The sequence below is a fragment of the Orcinus orca genome, chromosome 5, assembly GCF_937001465.1.
Source record: "Orcinus orca chromosome 5, mOrcOrc1.1, whole genome shotgun sequence".
NCBI lineage: Eukaryota > Metazoa > Chordata > Mammalia > Artiodactyla > Delphinidae > Orcinus > Orcinus orca.
In genome coordinates this window covers 30,184,464-30,203,910 of record NC_064563.1, presented here as the reverse complement: position 1 = coordinate 30,203,910, position 19,447 = coordinate 30,184,464, and the positions used below count along the sequence as shown (strand labels likewise).

General features: G+C 41.3%; 1 protein-coding gene across 6 annotated transcripts in view; it reads right to left on the bottom strand.

The window, feature by feature from the left end:
• PIK3CB (phosphatidylinositol-4,5-bisphosphate 3-kinase catalytic subunit beta) overlaps positions 1–13,241 on the bottom strand; it is a 190,824-nt gene extending 177,583 nt beyond the window's left edge. Inside the window, exon 1 of one of the 6 annotated variants that reach the window (XM_004278966.4) lies at positions 13,031–13,241. The gene's annotated coding sequence lies outside the window, so the exon portion shown is untranslated. Of the gene's footprint in view, positions 1–12,810; positions 12,958–13,021 lie in introns of those variants that run through there. The other 5 variants (XM_049710091.1, XM_049710090.1, XM_049710093.1 and 2 more) reach the window with 5 other exon arrangements.
• Between the last annotated feature and the right edge of the window lie 6,206 nt (positions 13,242–19,447).

Here is a 19,447-nt window from a genome sequence, read left to right as displayed (position 1 = left end):
TACAGGAAAGAGGTAACAACTGAAATGAAAAATTAATATTCCTTTTTTTTTTTTTTTTTGCGGTACGCGGGCCTCTCACTGTTGTGGCCTCTCCCGTTGCTAAGCACAGGCTCCGGACGCGCAGGCTCAGCGGCCATGGCTCACGGACCCAGCCGCTCGGCGGCACGTGGGATCTTCCAGGACCGGGGCACAAACCCGTATCCCCTGCAGCGGCAGGCGAACTCTCAACCACTGCGCCACCAGGGAAGCCCCAAAAATTAATATTCTTGATAGTAGCCCTTTCCTCAGAGGGAAAGCAGCAAACAAGCAATGCCACCATAAAGGATTTAGCAAAGTGCCTGCTATATTGTAAGCATTCCAATAAACCTTGGCTATCATTATTAATATGCCTGACACAGGGTTAGACCTCCATCTTACCCACCTATGCATTAATTGTACAGGTATAATACAAGTCAATGTAGAAGACAGAATAAATACAATTTTCTTAAGCTTTAATGATACTTAAACTAAACATTAGAGTGTCCACTGTGTTTAATTTTGTAATACCTTACAAAATTACCTTTTTAATCATCAAAATAGCTGAATTTCTTTACTTTGTAGTTACATGCATTGATTACATAAATTCAAAATCACAAAAGGAAATTCAAAGGCACATAATTCAAAAGCACAAACGGATATACAATAAAGTCTCCCTACCACAAATGTCTCTCAGCATCCGAGGTTACACTCCCCAGAGGCAACCAACGTATAGCAGTTTTGGGGTATCCTTTCAGAAAGCCTGCATCTAGGGAGTTCCCTTGTGGCTTAGTAGTTAGGATTACGGGCTTTCACTACCGTGGCCTGGGTTCAACCCCTGGTTGGGGAACCGAGATCCTGCAAGCCACACGGCATGGCCAAAATAAAAATAAATAAATAATAAAAAGGATTAAATTATATGTTTATGTACCAATTATCTTCAGAAAAGTAAGCCAGAAAAAGTTGATGTTATTCATTAGGTTTTAACTGAATGGAGCACTTCCTTATAATATCAACTGCATAGTTGGGAAATAAAACACTAACTTAACATGTATTCAGTTTAAATTGGTATGTATTTTTAAATTCCTGAAAAAAATAAACAACTTTGTACATTAAAAAATAAAGAATTTTTCCATTTTAAATAATAATGCAGGGAATTCCCTGGTGGTCCAGTTAGGACTCTACGCTTTTCACTGCCGAGGGCGCAGGTTTGATCCCTGGTCCTGAAACTAAGATCCCGCAACCTGCGTGGCACGGCCAAAAATTTAAAAAAAATTTTTTAGGGATTCCCTGGTGGTGCAGTGTTTTAAGAATCTGCCTGCCAATGCAGGAGACACAGGTTCAAGCCCTGGTCCGGGAAGATCCCACATGTCACGGAGCAACTAATCCCATGTGCCACGACTACTGAGCCTGCACTCTAGAGCCCGTGGGCCACAACTACTGAGCCCACGGGCCACAACTACTGAAGCCCACGTGCCTAGAGCCTGTGCTCCACAACAAGAGAAGCCACCGCAATGAGAAACCCGCACACCACAACAAAGAGTAGCCCCCACTTGCCACAACTAGAGAAAGCCCGCTCACCACAACTAGAGAAAGCCCGCGTGCAGCAACAAAGACCCAATGCAGCCCAAAATAAGATTAATTAATTAATTTTAAAAATAAAATAAAATGACCTTAGCAATTTTCTAAAAAAAAAAAAATTGCTACCTTTTAAGATTACATTTTAAGGCAAACATTATTGACACTGTCAATATACGAAGACTTCAAGAAGGATTGTATTCCTTAAAAATATTTTCCTTTACTAAATCAGATCCCAACCTCAGCATACAACTAACTAGATGTAGTCAGTCCAAAACTTCTCTTAAGTTATTAAATAGTTCATTTTCAAAATGGATAATACATCGGTGGCTTTAGGTCTCCACACCCACTCAGGAATGACGAAAGAATACCTGTAATTTTGTAACTACACAGTTCTCATCTATAGAAACCATTGCTTATAAATGAATTTAAAATAGTGATTAGCTCAAAACAATTATTATGGAATTTATAAGATAGGATTTTCCTGTTCTAAGTGCTTGCATTTTATTTTGTAAAATAATACACAATTTGGGAAATAATGTTAAAGGCAAACTGGGTAACTAAAATAACATTTGTGAGTCACTGAGATTACTGTCAACAGAAAGAAGTTCAGACTTCTAAGAGGGAAAAGTGACCCACTTGCCCCAATTTGAGCCCACTCACGGCTTGTCTATGGGAAGAGGCATACTCAGTAAGAGCTCAACTCTTCAGCTGTAAAGAAAATAATCACAAATCCCCCATTTGCAGATTGGACGTGCTGTCATAATGGCTTATAATGGCATCACAACCAGAAACTTGCCTGAAACAAGTTAACTGGGCTCCAGAGTTAGAAAGAAAACCTCCATTGTGTCCTATGCATCTCCTTCTATGTGTCTGAGTACTACTAATGGTAGATGTAATGTTAATGCTCACATTCCTTTCTCCTGTGAATATGAAAAAAAAGGCCAAATAGTATTAATGCTTCTCAATTCACTATTTTTTTAAGTTAAGGGATTAACAACTATAGTCTATTGGTTCATTTATTCAAAGTAAATTTATGAAAAAAAAAAGTAAATTTATGTTTAACTTCCTCTATTCCCAATAATTTAGGATCAAGCTTAGCAACATGTTTTAATATACCACCCAAACAAATTTCCTAAGCAGAAGAGGAAAAAAAACCTGTGTTTTCTTATTTTAAAACTCTGTAGGGCTTCCCTGGTGGCGCAGTGGTTGAGAGTCCGCCTGCTGATGCAGGGGACACGGGTTCGTGCCCCGGTCCGGGAAGATCCCACATGCCGCGGAGTGGCTGGGCCCGTGAGCCATGGCCGCTGAGCCTGCGCGTCCGGAGCCTGTGCTCCGCAACGGGAGAGGCCACAACAGTGAGAGGCCCGCGTACCGCAAAAAAAAAAAAAAAAAAAATCTGTAGAGATGATCTACACAAGCGGACTAGGACCTCTAACTATACAAAGTCATACATGAAGTATTTTTGTTACTTACACATATATGACAAACCACAAAACCACAGTCCAATTGTAAAGCCAAGGGAAAAGAAAAAGCTCATCTTACATTCAAAACAAAGGTATGGGACTTCCCTGGTGGTCCAGTGGGTAAGACTCCGCAATCCCAATGCAGCGGGCCGGGGTTTGATCCCTGGTCAGGGAACTAGATCCCGCATGCCTGCCACAACTAAGAGTTCACATGACACAACTAAGAAGCCCACATGCCCCAACTAAAGATCCCTCATGCCGCAACTAAGGCCCGGTGCAACCAAAATAAATAAATAAAAAAATTTTTTTAAAGGTACACTATATCACATAACTAATTCATTGTTTAACTCTTAACTCTAATCCATAAAACAGGACTATACACATAAAAACTTGTTTAAGAGTAGCGAGTGAAAGTTAATGCTTAAATGATTAGAAAATTGCTTCCTGTTTTCAAATACCCAGGTACTGTAAAATGAAGGTGGTGATTATTACACTAAAAAGCAACACTTTAAACTTATATAGTCTCGGGCTTCCCTGGTGGCACAGTGGTTAAGAATCTGCCTGCCAATGCAGGGGACACAGGTTTGAGCCCTGGTCTGGGAAGATCTCACATGCCGCGGAGCAACTAAGCCCATGCGCCACAACTACTGAGCCTGCACTCTAGAGCCCACAAGCCACAACTACGGAAGCCCACACGCCTAGAGCCCATGCTCCGCAACAAGAGAAGCCACCACAATGAGAAGCCCACGCACCACAATGAAAAGTAGCCCCTGCTCACCACAACTAGAGAAAGCCCGCGCACAGCAACGAAGACCCAACACAGCCAAAAATAAATTAATTAATTAAAAAAATAAGAAAGGAAAGAGCCCTCTTCAAAAAAAAGAAAAAAAATATATATATATAGTCTCTTTCAACCTTCCTCTGAAGGACCTAACAAATAAAAAAACTATTGAGGCAATCAGCTATAAGCATAAATTCTACCCCAGTGTTCACAGCAACATTATTTACAATAGCCAAGATATGGAAGCAACCTAAGTGTCCATCAACAAATGAGTGGATACAGAAGAGTGGTGTATATATATATATATATATATACAATGGATTACTACTCCGTTATAAATAAAAAGAACAAAATTTTGCCATTTGTAACAACATGGATGGATATCGAGGATATTATGTTAAGTGAACTAAGTCAGAAAGAGAAAGACATACTGTATGATAACACTTATATGTGGAATATAAAAATTAAAACAAACTAGTGAATATAACAAAAAAGACTTACAGATATAGAGAACAAACTAGTGGTTACTAGTATGGAGAGGGAAGGGGGGAGGAGCAAGATGGGGTAGGGCAGCGGCCCCCAAACTTTTTGGAACCAGGGACCAGTTTCGTGGAAGACAATTTTTCCACGGCCAGGGCAGGGACAGGGGTGGGGGGCAGGAGGGGGTTCAGGTCATAATGCAAAAGATGCTTTAGGCAGTAATGCAAGCCATGGGGAGCGGCAGATGAAGCTTTGCTCGCTCACCTGCCACTCATCTCCTGCGGTGCGGCCCAGTTCCTAACAGGCCTTGGACCACTACCGGTCTGTGGCCTGGGGGTTGGGGACTCCTGGGGTAGGGTATTAAGAGGTACAAACTACTATGTATAAAATAAGCTACAAGAGAACATTGTACAAGACAGGGAATATTTTATAATAACTATAAATGGAGTATAACCTTTAAAAATTGTGAATCACTACGTTGTACACCTGAAACTTATATAATATTGTAAATCACCTATTCCTCAAAAAAAATAAATTTAAAAATAAATAAATAAGCAAAAGCATAAATTCTAGAGTCATCCAGACCGGAGTTCAAAACCTGACTCTCCCACTTAAAAGCTGTGTGCCACCTGGCATGTTAACTTCCCAAAGTTTCAGTTTACTCATCTCTTTTTTTTTTTTTAATAAATTTATTTATTTATGGCTGCATTGGGTCTTTGTTACTGTGTGCAGGTTTTCTCTAGTTGCGGCGAGCGGGGGCTACTTTTTGTTGCGCTGCGTGGGCTTCTCATTGCAGTGGCCTCTCTTGTTGTGGAGCACGGGCTCTAGGCACAGGCTTCAGTAGTTGTGGCACGTGGGCCCAGCAGCCGTGGTTCGCGAGCTCAGCAGTTGTGGCACACGGGCTTACCTGCTACGGGGCATGTGGGATCTTCCCGGACCAGGGCTCGAACCCGGAACCCCTGCATTGGCAGGCGGACTCTCAACCACTGCGCCACCAGGGGAGCCCTCCTCATCTCTTAAATGAGGGTATCATTAGTACCTTCATTACAAGTTTGTTATGAAGATAAAATGAATAATGCACAAAGAGGAGTTAGTATAATCTGACACATAGGTGAGCATTCAATAATGTTAACTTTGGTTATAGTTTAATCCTATATAGTAAATCACACAGAGGAGTTTTTCTAATAGGCTATATTGACAGTCACAGCTTTAAATGACAAAAGAACATATTGATAAAAGGAAGCAGGTAACAATAGAATACATAGAATTAAAGAAGTCACTGATTAAAAAATAATTGCCTGGCTCTCAAGGAGAAGATAGTAAATTCTTCATAAGTTAAAGGTAAAACAATTGTTACTGGTTGGTACAGCAATATATAGTTCTCTATAACACACACACACACACACACACACACACACACACACAGAGTAGACATTCCTTGTAGGTAGAATGAGAATCTAAAACCCAGAAGCCTCTCAGTTAGGGAAAATTTTAATAATTTAATAATGGAATGTTGAGTAAAGTACATCAAGAGTTAAGAACTAATGATTTCCAATGAAAATGTGAAATTTCCACAGCCATCAAAAGAACAAAAATAAAATAATTATAATTGATCATAACATTGTCCAAAATCAACAACCATCTTCTATGGATGTTTCCTTAGGCTCACAGTGCAAAAAACAAGTGTGTTAAGAGAATTCCAGTTGGTTTTCCCCAGGACATGCCTCTAATAATTAACTACAATGAATCTCATTGGAGGAATGATGTCCATGTAGCTGATAAACATGGAACCTAACTTTTGAAAATATACAACTGCAGAAATAAGTTTTAAATAAATTTGTGTTCAGATAACATAAGGGCAGCAATTTGTATTGATTTATAAAGTCAGAGGAAAACACTGATTTTAATAGTATGATATCTAAATACAAGATCTACACTAAATCAGTAGTTCAAGAATAAGCAATTTTAAATGACCATATTTCAACTATTTAATAGAAATTAGTTACTGTGTAACTACATGTAAGTAACATGTCAGAGGTAGTAAATAGCGGCCTGGCTACAAGAAATGAGCACCTCTATTTCAAATAGGTCTTCATTTTAACTCCTATGAAAATGTTTAACAGGTTAAGTGATTAAATAAACATTAAAGAGAACTTCAAATTGCAGTAAATTTATAATTCTGACAATCTGCAATACTCATTTAAATCACAAAAGCTCAATCATTTAAGCTAGCAAAGTACAAATGTCTCAAAATGGAGTTTGGCCTCTTGTTGACAGTCACCTCAAATTTCTTCCAGTGGCTCAGCAGGTAAGGAATTCATGGAATTCAGGGCTTCAAGGTCTAGTAAGCATTACTAAACCTTACTGGTTAAACCATCCAGTCAACACCAAGTTATGTGGGGCAATGCCTGTAGATTATCTAACTCCTTTGTCCCTTCCCACATATTCTCTACTTCATAACTACCATTACTTCTAAACGGTACAAAGAGGTAAACATGAAATTGGTAAATATTATAAATTAGTTATTAGAAATGCAAAGAAAAACTATGGTCAGGAATGTGGTTAAACTGCAGTTTAAATAAAGCTTCTGGATTACCCATGGATTTCTTTTAATCCACATAATCCTCCTCCTGAAGGCATGGATAATCAGGTTCGCATTTCCATTGAAGGCAAATGAGCATTTGCCCGGTGGTCTCCCAAGTGGCCAGAGCAGCAGGAGACAAGCTACAGGGTCAGGGATGCAGCAGTCCCTCCAGGGTTTGCAGTAGGGGATTGTGAGCTGCTGACCTGTGCTCTAACAATACCACAACACAGGGGACTGCCAGATTAACTTTCTTTATTTTGGCGGTAAATTCCCCCTATTAAAGGCTCAACCGATAATAACCTCAGGTGACCTACTTTAAATAATCAAGAAAATAAGGAAATATACATTCTTGGTGAAGAAGTGGGGGAAAGATAGATCATGGAGCCAGGACTCAGGGGAAGGATGTGTAAATTTTTTGAGGAAATGAGGGAATTTCTAAATTATTGACTGCTTTAGGCTGGAAAAAAGTTAAACGAATAATGGAAAGCTACCTTTGCAATACACCATAGCTATAAAGATAGCACATCTTTCCCTCAAACCCTAGGAGGGTTGAATACCTGAAACAACTAAGTGCTGGAATAAAATGGATAGTCTAGCAGAGGTGACAATGCTAGAGAGAGAGAAGAGAGAAAAGCTGAGACTTCATAACATAATCCTTGGCAAAAATTAATCTCCAGTTTACCCTAGCTTACCCTGCGATTGCAGTAAATGGGATTCTGGGTTTATCAAAGACACATGAGAAGATATGTTATGCCATCCTTTATGATTTTATCACAGACTTCGCCTCCAAATTTCTTTGTTAGATGCTCCCTATTGTAACTTGACATCATGGGATTTGCCTCACTTGACAGGTTCCAGAAGTTATACAATAATTTTTTTTTTAATTTAAAGCCTTTTAAACATTCCTCCATCTACAAAGTTTATTGCTTTATTGCATGTAAACCCGTTATGTTGAAGACTGGAATTCTTTCATTTATATTTCTAAAAGAAAACCAACAATTAGGTTGATCAATTATCCACTTATTCCAAGTTCTAACATATTCTATGCATGAGAGACTTTCCCTTTAAAAAAACAAATAAATCCAGGGAATTCGCTGGCGGTCCAGTGGTTAGGACTCTGCGCTTTCACTGCCAAGGGCCTGGGTTCAACCCTTGGTCAGGGAACTAAGACCCTACAAGCCGCGTGGTGGCCAAAAAATAAAAAAATAATTCCAAGTGTTAAAAATGAAGGGGAGGCTGACCGCAAAGGGGTAACATGAGGGAATTCTTTGGGGTGTTGGAATTATTCTGTACATTGTTAATGGTGGTGATAGTTACAAGAATCTAGGCATGTGTTAAAACTCATAGGACTGTACATGAAAAAGTTTTTGTAAAATTTTAATATTCAAGGTCACTCTCCTTTTAGAAATGCCTTTTTTATTAAAAAAAAAAAAACTATCAACTCAGAAAAAGAAAGGTCTAAATTAGAGATACGCAATCTGCATTATCAGAGCAACTGGTAGGTAACACACTAGACACACCCAACCATACATCTAATACCTTTCATTTTTCCTCTCTCAACTGGAAGCTTGTGACTCAGGATTATTTAACCTGGAGATGATAACATAAAGGTTACCATGGAATATATGAGAGAACAACTTAAAAAGGAAGTACACCAGTTTAGAATCACTCCAAAGGGTAAAGCTGGACCCAATGGCTGGAAAATACAGGAAGCCAGACTTTGATTATGAGAAAGCAGAAAGGCCTCTTCAAGAAAGGATAGTATCCTTTCACACAAGGTGTCCCAGCAGACATCAAACTACCAAAAGCACATAGGCACTCCTTAGAAAAATAGCCCATACAAATCAGGCAGTGGAGAGAAGGCAGAGGGAAAAAAAAAGTGTCAAAATTTGGAGAGGGAGATGAGAAGGTAAAAGGAGTGAGAAGCAAAGTTGCCCCACACAAGCCTGAAAATCTATAATATTCTCCTTTATCTTCCTTTTCTTCTCTTCTACTAAATTTCCAGTATTGTTCTTCTAGTCTAGGATTTCCTTCTCCAACGTATCTTTTTCCTATTATCTACTCTGACAATGGAATTCTACACCTTGATTTTTCCATACCCTTCTTTCTTCACAAACCTACTAGATGGTCTTTGGGGCTTCAGTCTCAGGCAGGGGGAAAATCCTAAATTATTTGCCTCTTTCTACAACATGACAAGGCTTGCAAGTGAGCAGTTAGCAGAAGCCAAATGATAGGCACTTATCTCTCCAAGATATGGTTAAGATATGATAACTGAATCAAATGGTTCAGAGGATATTTACATAAATGCACACAAGGGGGGGGCTCAGATTTTTAAAAAATAATGTAATTGAAATAAATAAACACACCTGTTCTCTGTAAAAATTGCAACTGCTACCCTATAGGATTTGGTATGCAATACTGGATTAAACTACCACATTCTATAGAACCAGTCCCCTCCAGTCAAGACCAAAATTCAACGCTTCTAAAGAACAAAACAAGGCTGGAAAACTTGTATGGCTTCTTATTCACAAAAATACTAATGATCCAGTATACAATGAACAAAATCCACATTTGTTTTTGTTATTAACGGCTTGACGTCTAAATGCTTAGCCTTTTCAGGAGGTACAGTACCTTAATGAAGACTGAGAAAGTAAGGAATAGAATAACTAATAGAATAGAATTAATAGAATAACTAATAGAATAACTCTAGGCCCTGTGATCACTTCCTCATTTGCACAAATCTGGGACCAAAAAAGGGTCAAGTGTGTTCAGTACATGTTATACTTGGAATCGGAAGATTTTATAATGTATTTCATTCACACATTCATTCATTCAACATTAGTTAAATTTTCCAGACACTGTTCTGGTTACTGAGAATACCCCAGGGAAGACCAAGTCCCTTCCATCAGAGAGTTTATAATATGTTGGAGGGAAAAGACCATAAACAAACAAGAAAATAAGGAAGACAATTAGCTGATAATGCAGGTAGAGTTTGGACTTACTTTTTAGTGCAATAAGAAGCCCCTGGAGCAGGAGAGTAAGTAAAGATCATTCTGACTGCTGTCTGAAAATGGACTGTAGGAGAGCAAGGCCAGAGGCAAGGAGACTAGTTAAGAAGCTACTACCTAGGAAAAACTGGGGTGGTGACAATAAAAATAAAGTGAAGTAGGGACTTCCCTGGTGGTCCAGTGGTTAAGAATCCATCTTGCAATGCAGGGGACGCCGGTTCAATCCGTGGTCAGGGGAACTAAGATCCCACATGCCACGGGGCAGCTAAGCCCACACTCTGCAGCTACTGAGCCCATGTGCCACAACTAAGACCCGATACAGCCAAAAAGTAAATAAATATTTTTAAAAAATAAAGTGAAGTAAATATATTCGGGATACATTTTGGAGGCAAAATCAACAGTGTTTGCTGAAGGACTGGTTGTGTGGGGAAGTGGGGGAGGAGTGAGGCAAAGCGTTGAATTAAGGATGACCACCAGATTTTTCACTTAAGTAGGTGGAACAGGGGGGTAGAGGGGTGCTCTTATGAAATGCAGACTGCTGGGGAAGGAACAGGTTGAAGAATGGAAATCAAGAGCTCCACTTTGAACACGTCAAGTTTAAGATAGACAAATGAAGTGAAGATATGTAGGCAGGTAGACGAAATGTGAAGTTCAGAACTGGAGAGAAAAATCTGAGAGTCAACAGCACGGTGACAGTATTTAAACCACAGGACTTGATGAGATCACTCAGAGAGAATACAGGTAGAAAAAAGTAGAGGGATGGGCTTGGACACCCTTAGGCATTAGGATGTTCTGAATTCACAAAGAGAAGGAAAAGTCAACAAAAGAGATAGAGAAACAGAGTGAAGAGAAGGAAAACCATAAAAGTGGAGTATCCTGGAAGGTTCCTTTATATAATATGATACTCTAATCCACCACCACTCTCCCATCCTGCTGGCCACACACTCTCAAATTCTATAAACAAACAAAAAAAAAAACTGAGGCCCAGAAAGACTGGGCGACATCCCCAAAGTCTCAGCTACCTGGGACCCAGGACCAGGCCTAAGAGCCAAGGTGTGACTTCTGACCCCTAGCCTTTTTCACAGTGGCTAGCAGCGCTTCTACTGTTGGGTTCACCAGTGAGACAACAGGGAAGGTTATAATCTAGGAAGAACACAATGAGACTACAAGGAAGAAGATAATTTAGATTACAAGGTTAATTTTTAATTTTTTTCTATGTATTTTGTTTACATTCACAAAGCAAGTTGGATCAAAAACCTTTATGGATGAGTCTCTAAGAAAACTAAGAAATACAGACAAGAGGTGAAAAAAGGCAATAAATCAAAACCCAACTCGATTTTCTCCACTTCTAAAAAACACTGTGGGTCTTCCCCAGTGGCGCAGTGGTTAAGAATCCACCTGCCAATGCAGGCAACATGGGTTCGAGCCCTGGTCCGGGAAGATCCCACATGCTGCGGAGCAACTAAGCCCATGGGCCACAACTACTGAGCCTGCACTCCAGAGCCCGAGAGCCACAACTACTGAGCCCGCCAGCCACAACTGCTGAAGCCCACGCGCCTAGAGCCCGTGCTCCACAACAAGAGAAGCCACCACAATGAGAAGCCCGCACACCGCAACGAAGACCCAACGCAGCCAAAAATAAAATTAAATTTTAAAAAAAAAAAAACCACTCTGAAGGTAGAAGACCCTCATTAGGATGTGAATCAGGGGTTGTACAAAAAAGTTTTTTGATTTCAGTCATTTTTGCTTTAGTGAATACAATCCCAGTTTTAAAGCTTAAGATTTTTACTTTGTTCCACACTTGCCTCTGGAACTAGGTTAAGATCTTTATCCTGACCACCCTTTCCTATGCTACTTTATCATGACTTAAGCAGTTCTGCTTTTACCATAAAAATCTTACAGTGTAACCTAAAAATCCCCAAATGATTAATGAACTGCTGAGAATTCTGACTCGTTGGAGATGATTTTATTAGGAATCATATTTCCAAACACCCATTCAGTGCTTCAAAATAAGTACTCATCTAATTTAACTATGATGACTTCACCAGAAATAACACTGCCCACGATGATGTTTACAAAAGCACTTGTCACTCCCTTCGTATGTAGCAATGCAAAAAAAGGAGTCTGTTTCCATATTCTTCTCTGCTTATACTCTGTAACAAGTGACAGTTTAAGTGTCACTTAAGATTATTTAAACAGCAAAGCACTTCAAGTCTGATATGTCCCACCACCTTGCATCTGAAGCGAATCCTAAAACTCGCTGTTTTATTTAAACAGCAATTCCCAGTCGCTACCTGAGACAGGTATTCCAAGGCAGCCTTAGAAAAAAAAAAAAAGAGAGACTCCAGCATTCTAGGATGAGGCTATAGGATTCGTATTTTGGTCACTGTTAAGATAACAGGCTCCTGTATTAAACAACTCCAGTGGAGGTTACTGCAACATCAAAGCGCTTCGGAAATAAATGCCCCCGAAAAGTACACCCGCAGCCAAGAATCAGCAATAGCTAACAAGGGAAGATGCTGCAGCAGAGTTACTCTTAACAGCCTACCACTGACCAAGCACTCGTTTTTCGGTCATGTACATCATCCTGTCCTAGCTACACAACAACCCTGTGAAGTACGTATAATTATTCCCACTAACAAATCCGTATACTCTGGCCCAAGGCCCCAGGGCTGCTCAGTGGCGGCGCCGGGATTTGAAAACACGACCCTATCCCAACAGTCCAGGATCCCCGCCCCTAAAATACACCCTCGGCAAAAAGGTATCTGAGGATCAGGAGCTCGCGGGTGTCCGCAAAGACACAAGGGGCGAGGACGCCGCCTCTCCCCAGACGCCCCTCAGGAACGCAACCCAAAGGGCCGCGTCCCTGCCGCCCGGAGGCCGGGGAGAGCCGCTCACCTTGGAGAGCCCCGGGAGGGCCGCAGGCTAGCGAGGCACCCCCGCGGGCCGGCGTCCTCCGCGTCGGCAGGAAGCGCGGAGCGGCCACTCAGTCGCCGGCGCCGCAGGCTGTGGCGGGCAAGAGCGCGCCGCCGGCCCGCGCGGGGGCACCTCAGAGGCCCGCCGCGACCGCGCCGCCCCTCAGCCGCGCCGCATCCGGGTCCCGCTCCACTGCACTCACCTGCCCGGCGCTCCGCCGCCGCCGCCGGCTCTCGGCTCCAGGGGCGCAGTTAGCAGCCCAGGCCACCGCGACCGTCCAGCTGCGGCGCTCCCATGCCCGTCTCTCTCAGTTGCCACCCGCCTGCCCCGCGCGGCGCTACACCAGCCCGTCGCCCATGGCCATGGCCAGCTCCGCCGCCGCCGCCGCACCGACCGACGGAGCACGCGCGCGCCGCCGATGGAGCGCGTGCGCGCGCGCCCGCCTCAAGGGCCCGCCTCCCAGCAGCCCTCGCCCCGCCCCTCGAGCCGCTCCGGCCAATACCAGGTCTGCGGGCTGGGCGGGGCAGAGTTGGTCGCGGCTGGGAGGGGAACCGCCGCCTAGTCCTCTCCGGTTGGTGCCTGCTGGGAGGCTGAACCGTCGCCTAGATTTCTACGGCTGCCCGCCCAGCAGCGGCGCTGCTGTGCGGCAGCTCCTCTTTGAGGCTCCCGGAGGACCCGGAATCGGGAATCCCCAGCAAGCCGCTTTCAGGAGAGATCCACCACCTGCCCCGGCCTTCGTAGCCGCCTCCGAGAGATTTCTCTGCTCCTAGTTTCCTTGCCGGCCTTCCCTTCACAGCCACTCTCCCCAGTTCTGCGACTCAGAACTGATATCTCGGTTCCTGGGCCCTACACTTTGCTTTTCCCTCCCCCCGTGTCACTCCTCTTCTGGGGGTGGGGCCGCTAGGTCGGCTGACCCACAGCTGGCCCTTCAATGCCTGCACTGGTTATAAAGCAAAAGTCCAGCATTCCAAGCCCAAGATTCTTTTTCTGTGTGTTCATTTTTGCGATAATTAACATTTATCTGCAGAGGCTTACAGTTTACCCAGCCCTGTTCGCATACCTTATCTCCTGTTATCTTTTGACCTCAACTGGGAAATCTCATGGTCCTCTTTCTTAATGGCACACTTCAATTTCACTTACTGAAAACCAAAAATTTAACTTATTGTAAAGCTACTATATTGTAAGGTTATTGTAACTTATTGCTACTGTAATAGCTCAGGCAAATAGTTGAGTAGTCTGGGATGGAATCTCAGGTAAACCTAATATAAAGCAAAGGTGGCAAACAAGCCTGTGATAAAAGAATAGTTTATTTGATCAAGGATCCTGATTTAATTGACTATTCATAATAAATCTAGAGCCATACCATATTCAAAAATATGTTCCAGAAGAGTTAGACTTAAAAATATACAAAACAAAGACTTAGAGGAAATTTTTTAAAGAATAGTAATATAACTTTAGCGAGGGGAAACTTTAAGCAAGACAGGAAGCTCAGAATCATCAAAGAAAAAAAATTTTCTACCTAAATATTTTGAAACTTTTGCATAACATCACACTAAGACAAGTTAAAACAAAAAACAATAGACAGAATAGAACTGCACAAAACATATGGCAAACACATTATATCTCTAACATAAAAGAGTCTCTATTGAGAAAGCAAATTAAAAGAGTAATCCATTTTTCACTCATTAGACTGGCAAACATTAACAAGACCAATCGATACATAGGAAACAAGCTCTGATGGGAGTGTAAATGCCACAACTTTCTAGGAGTAATCTGAGAATACCTATTTAAATTTAAAATACATATACCTATCCATTGGCCCAAAAACGCATTAACTCTGCCCTATAGAAAAACTAAAGAAAATACTAATTGTAAGGATGGATCCAAGGATGCTGTGGTGGGTTGAATGTTGGCCCTCCAAAAGAAGCCCACCTGGAACCTGTGAGCATAGCCTTATTTGGGAAAAGGATCTTTACAGATGTAATTAAGTTAAGGATCTTGAAATGAGATCATCCTAGATTTGGGGTGGGCCCTAAATCCAATAACAGGCATCCTTTCAAGAGAAAGGCAGAGAAAGATTTGAGATAGAGACACAGAGATAAAGGGGATGTGAAGAATGAGGCAGTTGGGAATGATGCATGTACAAGCTAAAGAATGCTGAGGATTGCTGGCAGCTACCAGAAGCTAGGAGGGGGCCACAGAACAGGTTTGCAGAGCCTGCTAACATATTGATTTCAGACTTGGAACTCCAAATCCGGGAAAGAATCAATTTCTGTTATTTTAAGCCCCTCAGTTTGTGGTTACCACAGGAAACTAACACAGATGCTTATTGTGTTACATGAAGTGCAAAACAAACACAAACAAAATAGGAACAATGTGATTGTCCATAGGTAATGGAATATATGAACCAATTGTACTCCCTCCATACTCTGCAATATTATACACTGATCAATGATGAAAATTAGTTAGACCTATCTGTATTGACCTAGAGGGATGTCCTTGATATATTGCTAAAGTGGAAAATGCAAACTGAAAATGCAAACTGAAGAGGGATAAAGAGTGGTATGATCCTGTTAGTATATTGCTGACCATTTATAGATATATCCATGGGGGCATAGAGAAAGGGATTGAAGAATTTACACTAGGCTGATCACATTGGATAGCTCAGAGGGCTGAAATGTCTTTATAGATATTTGATATCTTACTGTTAAAACCATTGTTTGGGGGATATCAGGATATATGTATACATATAGCTGATTCACTTTGTTGTACAGCAGAAAGTAACACAACATTGTAAAGCAATTATACTCCAATAAAGATGTGAAAAAAATTCTATGTATTATGCATTTAATAAATACAGCTTTAAAGAAAAAAAATACTTGTGACTAGTTTTTAAATCATGATTAAAGTGGTGAACATAAAGAAAAGGTTCTATCTGTTCAATTTTAGAAGATTCAAATGTTCTCTACTTCCCCACTACTGAGTTCTGAGTTATACATTCAATGCATAATCTTTTGGTGTTTTTTAGGGGGTGTTTTCCCCCTTTTTTCCTTCTTCTTACTTATGAGTACTTCCTTACTTCTGGGAATTTCCTAGGCTCACAAACATTTTTTATTTTTCCTTTTTAGAATTTGAGTGCTTCCTCTTCATTTTATAAGTAGTAAATATGCATGATTTGAAATCCAAAATGTACAACTGAACGTTCAGTAAAAGTCTCTCTCTCAGCTATTACTCGCTCTTCACAACCAAAGTTGTCAGCTTCTTGAGCATCTTTCCAGACGTATTGTATACATTTATAAGCAAGTACAGGTATATTTCTCCTTTTTTTTTTTTTTTTTTTTGCGATACGCAGGCCTCTCACTGTTGTGGCCTCTCCTGTCGCGGAGCACAGGCTCCGGACGCACAGGCTCAGCGGCCATGGCTCACGAGCCCAGCCGCTCCGCGGCATGTGGGATCTTCCCGGACCGGGGCACGAACCCGTGTCCCCTGCATCGGCAGGCGGACTCTCAACCACTGCGCCACCAGGGAAGCCCTATTTCTCCATTTTTAACACATATGGAAGTGTTTGATTCATGCTTGGGTTTTTTTCCACATAATATCTATCAGGTTGTTTGATATCAGTGCTTATAGAGTTTATCTATTCTTTTACATTGTTACTGCTATACAGAATAGAAAAAGCTGCCCACGTCATAAATTTTCACAAACGGAACACACCTGTGTAATTGCTTCTCAAATCAATAGAGAACATGACAAATATCTCAGAACCCACTTGTGATCCCTTTCAGTCACTGCCCTACCCCCAAGGGTTACCACAATCTCTATCACTAGAGATTCCTTCTTCCTGTTTTTGAACTTTAATTAAACAGATTCATACAGTGTGTGCTCTTTTTGAGTTTGGCTTCTTTTGCCCTACATTTCCTCTACATTGTTTTGATATTCATACACTACTGCATATAACTGTATTTTGCTCATTCTCATTGTGATACAGTATTTCATTGTATCTGCATTTATTTTCAGGCTATATAATGTTCCATTGTAAGGATATATCAATACTATATTTATCTGGTCCCTTATTGATGAATATTTTTAGACTATTTCCAATTTTTTGATATACAAACAATGCTGCAATGAACAACCTTGAATTTATAACATTTTGTGCATATGCAAGTGTAACCACAGAATAAATCCTTAGAAGTAGAATTATTTGGTCAATAGGTATAGGTATTTGTAATTTTGAAGGATATTGCCAAATTGCCCTCTCTCTGGGATGTACCCTTTACACTCCCACCAGCAGAATACTTGAGAGCTTATTTTCTTAGAATTTTAGAGCTTGGAGCTTGGAGACTTAGAAATTACATTGTATAGCCTACTCACCTTACACAGGGAGAAATCTAAGCCCTTAAAGATGAAAAGAGTTGCACAGAGTCCTAGAACAAGTTACTTACCATCCCCAAATTCTGAAGGAGGAGGCCTGGATGCTCGTCTCCATATCAGAGAGAGCCAACAAAGCCTCAAACATCCTGTCCTGCCATAGCTATTGGCATGCTGCCTCTCTCTCCTCCTCTTCCCCAACTGCCTTCAAAGACCACTTCAAAAAGGCACACACACACACACACACACACACACACACACACGCACACACACACACACACACACATATATACATATCAAGGCCAGGAACCTTAGGAGAAAGGAGACAGAAAGTGAAAGGCAGTGGAGGACAGAGGGGACTCAGGGGGAACAAGACACCTTCTCCTGGAAAGCAAAGTAAGATATATATAAGGCTTTGAAGGGAAATTCAATAAAACAATTACACACACAGGTGAGCACACACATACATACACACGGGTCATAACTGAATTATGTGACTGTATACAACTGTAAAAATAATGAGGCAGGGGCTTCCCTGGTGGCGCACTGTTTAAGAATCTGCCTGCCAATGCAGGGGACACAGGTTCGAGCCCTGGCCCAGGAAGATCCCCCATGCCGCGGAGCAACAAAGCCCGTGCACCACAACTACTGAGCCTGCGCTCTGGAGCCTGTGAGCCACAACTGCTGAAGCCTGCACACCGCAACAAGAGAAGCCACTGCAATGAGAAGCTCGCGCACCGCAACAAAGAGTAGCCCCCACTCACTGCAACTAGAGAAAGCCTGCGCACAGCAACAAAGACCCAACGCAGCCAAATATAAATAAATAAAATTAATAAATTTATTTTAAAAAAAATAATAATGAGGTGTTTCTATATGAACTGATCTGGAACAATCTCCAAAATATTATTTAATGAAATAGGCAAGATGCAGAACAGTAAAGTCAGCTACGATTTGTATATGCATAGATTATTATCAGAAAGACAGAAGAAACTATCAGTGGTTGCCTGGGAAAAGGAGAACTAGAGGTTGGGAAACAAGAGTGGAAGGGAGAATTAATTTTTATGGTTATTGTCTTTTATGCTATTTGAAATTTTATCATGCTCACATATTACCTATTATATAAATATAGATAGATAAATATATGTATAGAGAAAGCATATAAAAGAGTTGTAATTTAGCCAGAAGTTTGACCATCATTGAGTAAGGAGAGGCAAAAAACAAGAAAGGAAGGGGTGGAGCCCTAGTAAGGGAGCCAGTGAGGCAATGGGTGCACTAGAAGGACAGGAAGGACACTCAAGGACTAGCCTCGCAAATTGAGAATGCTTATCACACTGTATGTTAAGTGCAATTTGTCTTCAGCCTTATTAACTTGCAAGTCTAGAATGGTGTCATTCACTAAAGAAATATAAGTTGAATGTTGAAAAATAATAAATCAGGCACTTTTAAAACCAATTAGCTCTGGTATGCAGTGTTAGCTGGATCAAAGATTGTACCCCTGGTTCCCAAGAGGTTTGGGTGTGACTCTGCCTTGTGGAATGTGAGCTCTTTATCAACAAAGGCTCTGCCCTGTTTTTTGTTGTGGACAAGCCACCTGAAACTGCAGTTTAACCTGTTTCTATAAAAAAGGATGCAATGTAATTAAATTAACATTTTAAATAACCTGCTACCTTGAAGAGCTGGAACCCAGAAATTTCTGGCCCATTAAGAAGGCATCAGAGGCAGAAATGTCTCAAACTGGCCAGTGGCCTATTTACAGTTTCACCCTGATTCACCCACTACTGAAATTTTATTGGAGAGCCTATACTCAGCTCCTGTGGTAGCTCACAGAGCCTTATATTTGCAAAATAAAGCCCTAACTTCAAAGGGAATTCCTTTAGCTAAAAAATGAGCTTCATTAGAGCCTTTTTTCCTTTAAGCAAACACCAAACCAAAGAGTTGACTTTACTTCTGCTTTTTAATCAAGTCAATATTTCAAAATGTAAGTAGAAGAGACAGTTTGACTTTTTGTAGCAACTTTAAAAAATATATTTAATTATTTATTTACTTATTTTGGCTGCTCTGGGTCTTAGCTGTGGCACGTGGGATCTTTGTTGCAGCATGGGGGATCTAGTTCCCCTGACCAGGAATGGAACCCGGGCCCCCTACATTGGGAGCACAGAGTGTTACCCACTGGACCACCAGGGAAATCCCTGTAGCAAATTTTGATACTTCAGTCAAGCCCAGCTCACATGTCTAGAGCAGGATTGAA